Here is a 7,018-nt window from a genome sequence, read left to right as displayed (position 1 = left end):
TCCCTCCGCTCTGTGCCAAGATCTGGGATAAGCTGATGGTCCGTCCAGCCAGACCTTCTCCTCGGCAGGACCTTACTGCCTGATGGAGCCTGTCGCCCAACCCCCGGCACCGCCGTCGTTGGGTTTTGCAATCTAAGGGCAAGCCGTACTCCCAGCGGATTTCACGTCCCCGGATTCCCCGACTCGGCACGATCAAGGATCCCGGCACCGATTCCACGGTCCGAGGAGGTCTCGCTCCCGGCCGCTCACCAAGTCCCGGCCACCGCTCGTTCCACGGCAGCGCTGTGTCGTACTCGACCGGCACAAGGTCGTCTTCGCGCCCGTTCCCGTACTCCCGGGCACCGTTCCGGCTACCAGCCACCGATTCCGGGACTTGAGGAGTCGCCCGCCATCGACTGATTCAAGATCCCGGTTGACCTCCTGGCACTGAGCTGGTTCGGCAGGTCCCGTCCGCGATCGCGGCAGTATGCTCCGGGCACGATCTCCAGCACCGAGGAGGTCTTCTCCGTCCACGAGTCGAGGACCTGTACCACTCCCATTCGGCTCCACCATGCCCTCTCAACAAGGCCTTGTTTCTTCGCGGGCGGAAGCATGTACCTGGGCCTGAGCGTCCCGCCGCGCTAGTTTCCCGAGAGTCGAACAGGAGCATGGTCCGGCAACAGTCGGCTTCTGAACCCCCTGGGCTTATCAGCAGGCCCAGGCCCTTCAGCAAATTCCCCCACGTTCGTCTGTTTTCGGAGCACAGGCTCCGGAGGCTACGTGTGCACGCCTCCTCCATTCCCCTGCGAAGAGCAGTCGTCCCGTCCCTCGGATTTCTGAACTCCCGCAGGAGGCTGAAGCAGACTCTCAACCGAGAGCACCACAGACCCGCTCCTGCCAGTCTCTCCGCATCCTCCCTCCCAGATTGTAGCGGACCCGCCAGGCCCGGAGTCAACCAAGTTTTTTCCCTGGCCCCAACGGGGGCGCCCCACACAGCGGTGTCGGCTGCCCGGGAGCTCTTTCAGGGCTGCTTACCGGGGTAGAGGAACGTCGAGGGCCTCTTCCCGTGACCCGGGCGGAGAAACGGTGCCGACTGGCGCTTGTCCGCGGTCGCCGGAGAGATCCGGTGCCGGAGCCGAAGCGGCAACTCGGTGCCAAGAGACGCAGGTGAAGTGGCAAGGGTTCAATGAGGAGCGCTTGAGGCGCTGGTCTACGCTCCTTCTTGTCCCTCCGGAGAAATGCTTACAAATGCGGCACTTCCTCCGAATGTGCGATTCCCCCATGGCACTTCAGAAGCGTCGTGGGATCGGCTGGTGGGCGATCTGGCTTCTTACAGGCGAGCACGGTTTGACCAAGGGTGAACCACGGCATGAGCCCCGAGTGCGCAGGTTGCAGGAGAGGGCTAGCGCCCCCGAACCCTGCGAACTATATACAACTAAAACTACGAACTATAACTATACTACTCAGGTAACTAAACACAAATAAACTAACAGTAGAACGAAGAGAACTACCGGGATGTGGAGATAGACAGGACTTTGCCAGGCGCCGAAATAGAAACGGCAGGCGCAAACAATCGGGTAACCAAGGGGGTCAATCCCAAGGTCCCACCAAGCCTTCCTCCGGGCCGAAGCCCTCATTTTGAAGGTGCACCCGAGGGTGCTGTACCAATTTCTTCCACAGATCCATCTCCTCCCTTCTCCAACCGTCTTTCATTCTTCCTCCCGGCGTGGCGCCAGCTCACTTCAGACAGCTGGGTCCTCCGCACGCTGTGGCTTGGATACCACCTGCAGTTTGCTTCGTACCCGCCCTCGTCCCTCTTCAGGGACCCCTCTCACGAGCACATCCTCCTCCAGGAGGTGCAAACGCTCCTCGACAAAGGGGCTATAGAGGCGGTTCCGCAGAACGAGACGGGCAGGGGATTCTACTCCCGCTACTTTTTGATACCCAAGGCCAAGGGAGGTCTCCGACCCATCCTTGACCTGCGCGAGCTCAACAAAAACTTACTGAAGTTGAAGTTCCGCATGGTTTCCTTGGGGACCATTATTCCGTCCCTGGATCCCGGAGACTGGAACACCGCCCTCGACATGCAGGACGCATATTTTCATATAGCCATCTTCCCGCCCCATCGCAGGTTCCTGCACTTCGTGGTCAGCGGCCGACACTATCAATTCACGGTCCTTCCGTTCGGCCTCTCGACGGCCCCGAGAGTGTTTACCAAATGCATGGCCGTAGTCGTCGCCTTTCTTCGTCGCAGTCGGGTGCACGTGGTTCCCTACCTCGACGACTGGCTTATCCGGGGACCATCAGAGGACCGAGTCCTCACCCATGTCCGCATGGTCAGCCGCCTCTTCTCGAGTCTAGGCCTGATGCTCAACGCGGAGAAGTCCATTCTATCCCCTACCCAGAGGATAGAGTTTATCGGCGCCGTTCTAGACTCCACCATGGCCAGGGCCCTTCTCCCCTCGTCACGGTTCCAGGCTTTGACAGCCATCATCTGCAGGCTGCAGGCAGCACCTCTAACTTCTCTGCGCACTTGCCTGACACTTTTAGGCCACATGGCGGCCTGCACTTTTGTCACGGCGCATGCCCGACTCCGCCTCCGGCCCCTGCAGTCCTGGCTCATCCCTCAGCTCCGCCCAGCCAGGCAGCCGTTAGATATGATCATCACGGTTCCACAGGACGTGCTCCTCTCCCTCCAGTGGTGGCTAGATCAGTCCGTCGTCTGTGCGGAGCTCCCGTTCCATCCGCCGCAGCCCTCGCTGTCCCTGACGATGGACGCATCGGACTTGGGATGGGGAGCTCACCTGGGGACCCTGCGACACGAAGGTGAAAAGCCCTCAGTCTCTTCACGTCCGAAACTGCGCCCATCACCATATCACGGATGATGCGGCGGACTGTGCAACGCGCACGCTGTATGCTTCGTGTCAAGCGTAACGTCCAGCGCGAATTCCAAGTCCCGCATGTAGTTTCGAGTATTGTACCACAGAACTACCATACGCAGGATAGTCCTGATCTTGTATACCTATCGTGATACAAGCAGGGCAGGACAGATCTCCTCTTCGCGTCGGCGTCTGTAAGCATGATATGTGGAACTTTCAGTTAGGCCCCACTCAGTTCATCCTAGCTGACGGTCGTCCTTCTCCCCGGGCGCGGAAATACCCTAGCGATCGTCTCAGTTCAGGTCCTTCTCTCCCGACTGAGGATGTACAGTCCCACTCTTCTCGATAGGACGTTGCCTGCCTCCGCTTTATGTCTCGAAGGTGCCCGTTCGACTCCCATCCCGACTATGGACCCTCTTACACATCGAGCTCCCGTTCATAAGACGAGGACATCGATACCAGTAAAGGAAGGCAAAGTGCCGATGCTCTCTGAACCATCTATTCACAGGCATAGCGAGCAGAGGCTTCTCGCGGGTAGGCTCGTCAGCACGCGACGTACGCTCAGTCTGTATATCTTGTGTGAGAGCTCGCGAACCTCTTCTATAGCTTCCCACCCTGCGGCCGAATCTCAATGTCCTTCTGAATCGCACCAGCGGACAAGGCCCTGCTTTGAGTCTCATCACTCGCGCATGCTGGCAGCCGCCACCATCAGCCCAGTGTCCAGACATTGTCGACAGGGTACTCCTCTGGCAACTGCTGGACCTGTCACTGATGTTCTGCCGGAATGACCGTCTTCAAGAGCGCTTCTTCTTGAGGAAGCAGCTGGAGCGCGAGTTGTCCTGAGTGCGACAAGAGTGTGCTAGCAAATGTCATGGCTATAATGCCGCGTGCCAGGTGGCTACCGACCCTGTACCCCGGCCCCGTTACCTACTGATCACGGCCGAAGGACCCACCGGCTTTGTCACCCTTCCTGACTCCCGCAGGTTGCCATGCATAGCGCGTCAGCGTGGCTCCTGGAGTGGCTACTCAGAACGAGTTACTGCTCTTCCCCGGCGCTCCTCGATGAGAGCACTGATTCGGGAGCTAGTTGGCAGATGACGCCCGTCACAGCTACGCGACATCGAGCTCAGACATAAGACTACATGTGTTTACCGACGCCATGGAAGTGCTTCTGGAGACAGCAGCTGTATCCACAACCCACCGACTGCTTCTCCATCCCACATCGTCGTAGTCGATTAGCCTTTGGTCGCTTTTAAACAACAAGGCCTCACATGCAGCTCTATCCCTGTACGCTCAGGTACATTCCTCTACCGGGCCAATTTCGGCCACCTTTGCCACGCCTGGAGTGACGCTGGGCCCCATTGCATAGCGGCTTGGACATGTCCGAGCACCTCGGTCTGATCGATTTCTACTAACACCCAGTGCCTATGAGCTAGAGCTACCTCTAAAGGGCTGCCGAGTGACCGCTGATCGTAGTGATGACCCACGCAGTCCGAACTACACACACCCCCGTCGTCGGCTAATCCTATAACCCTCAGTGTATCCTGTATCCAACAGTCTTATGTAATCCCACCACCGTTAAGCAATAAACTAAGCAACAGACTACAGTAATTATCCTCCACCTACTAAACTTAGTACAATGAAACGACAAACGAAGCTCACCTGTAGCCTAGGTATGGCTACCACGTGTAAGCACTGCTAAAAGAGCGCGCCCTGCTCAGCAGTTTCCAGCAGCAGCCTCGTCTAATGTGGACCCCCCGCTATTAATGAAGAATGCTGTCAACGGAGCCACATACTGGGTGTCCAAAGCCTAGAGGCCGCACCCGCCGTCATATATCATTCCAAAGTCGTCGTCATCGACGCCTTTTCCATTCACAGGACATATGCTCCACCTAGGGCCCGTACATCCACCATTCCACCGTAGCTCGAAAGACGGCAATTCGTCTGCAGGTGCTATGGCAACAGTTACACTCCTAAAATCGTTCCAACCGAAGTGCGAATAAGCGTCGCGCTCGGCCTACATCTCTATACATAGAGAGCGCAAATATGCCAGCAACCGTTCCACCTGTATCAGAGATGCACACCGCGTAGGCTCATGCTGAGCCTACTCGTATAGTATCGACTGGCAATTTTATAAGGTGTGCCAGTCTCACTCGCACGGTTCCTCATACGGTGACGTCCTGCATATGGGCCGTTACGAACCCTGCCCATTCTCCTCGTCTCCGAGTACAACGCAGTGGTCCATACTAGAGCCCATTGCATCTCGACGGCAGTTCCTTGCAACGTACCGTCCAGGAAATCTCAGGCCACGGACCGTGGTCCCCCGTGCAAAACATGCCCGGGCCTACCCACATTGCCTGAGTCCAGCAGTCCAGGAATAGCAGCCTCGCTCTGCCGGTTGCACTGACCTCTCACTCCGACCCACCGCCTAGTAAGCGGAATCACCTACGGAATGATAATGAGCAAGCACTCGAAGAAACACGGTTACTCACCTTTGTAACTGTTGTTCTTCGAGATGTGTTGCTCATATCCATTCCACACCCGCCCTCCTTCCCCACTGTCGGAGTAGCCGGCAAGAAGGAACTGAGGAGCGGGCGGGTCGGCAGGGGTATATATCACCCACCATGGCAGCGCCACTCTAGGGGGTGACCTGCCAGCCCGCTGGAGTTGCTAGGGTAAAAGTCTTCCGACGAACATGCACGCGCGGCACGTACACCTACTGGAATGGATATGAGCAACACATCTCGAAGAACAACAGTTACAAAGGTGAGTAACCGTGTTTTCTCTCTGAGCTGTGTATGAAACACAGTAGTTTCAAAGTTAACACTTACCCCATCTCCTCTGCTGTTTTTTGGGTAAGGGATTGGAATATAGAGAAGTGTAAATGAAAAGGAGAGATTAAATATAGCAGGACTAGAAACAGAATTGCTTGTGGAGGTGATATGTCTGGACTCTGTCCCATAGAAATGGCTATTCATTCAATGGAGCTAATGGACTAGGGTTATCCTTCTCTATACCGAGAAAAAGGGTAGGTGAAGTAATATCTTTTATTGGACCAACTTCTGCTGACGGAGGGGACAAGCTTTTGAAATACACAGAGTTCTTCAGATATAGATATTAAGCCTTTATGCTTTAGCTTGGCAAGGAAACTAAAATCATGAGCACATAATCCTGCACAATTTACTTAGTGTAAAATCTGCCTGTCCAGGTTCTGAGAGCAAGTATAATATAGATTAATTTTTTTAAGAGTGTTCAAACACATCAAAATTTGATGCATAAAGTATGGCTCACATTATAGTATGGTATTAATGTAATAAGCAATGCGTCAGATGACCACAGTCTATCTCACCAAGCCATCATGGATTCTGTTTTTTATTGAGCGGTGATCAGGGCCCCATTGTACACATAGTAATGGGCAGTCCTTGCCCTGAAGATCCTACAATCCATATAGACCAGATGGGCAAAGGAAGAGTTATTAGCCTCATGTGAAGATTGGCCAAGGTCACACAGGGAGTCTCATAGCTAGGAATAGAACTCAGATCTCCTGGGTCCCTGTCCACGGCCTTAACAATAAGGCCTTCTTTCCTCTCTCTATGTAATTTCACTTCTCCTGCTATTGTTGACCACTCCTGAAAGGCAGACACCTACAGCAGCATACTGCAATCAGGTTTTTTAGGAAATGAAGTAGAGAAACTTATTTCTGTTACCAGCTATGTAGGCTATGTTTAAAGTTCTACTAACCAAAGGACATACTCTAATGCTCCAATGGGTATTAAGGTGTCCAGTTGTTTACATCCTTTGTTACCCAGTGGAATGATTATATGTAGGATTGTGTGGAGACAGTTTGTTATATGGATTTCAAACTCTTGGCCTTGTGCCTTTAAGTACTGCTTATTTTACAGAAACTGTCCCCTTCTTTGCTTAGCAAAGTGTTTAACCCAGCTGGCTCCTCTGGCAATAGAAGTGTCTAGGTCAGAACCTCAGGAGCTTGGATATTCTTAAAAATGGAAATACAGTGCATTTTGCTTAGCAAAAATTTACCGTATATACTCGTTCATAAGCTGAATGTTTGGTAAAAAAGTGACGCATCAAAGAACGGGGGTTGGCTTATAAACGGGTCTACACCAAAATTTGATGATTTTAAACTCTCTCTGGAATCA

The sequence above is a fragment of the Chelonoidis abingdonii genome, chromosome 3 (assembly GCF_003597395.2).
Source record: "Chelonoidis abingdonii isolate Lonesome George chromosome 3, CheloAbing_2.0, whole genome shotgun sequence".
Taxonomy (NCBI): domain Eukaryota; kingdom Metazoa; phylum Chordata; order Testudines; family Testudinidae; genus Chelonoidis; species Chelonoidis abingdonii.
The sequence above is the reverse complement of the archived record's forward strand: the minus strand, read 5'-3'. Positions refer to the sequence as shown.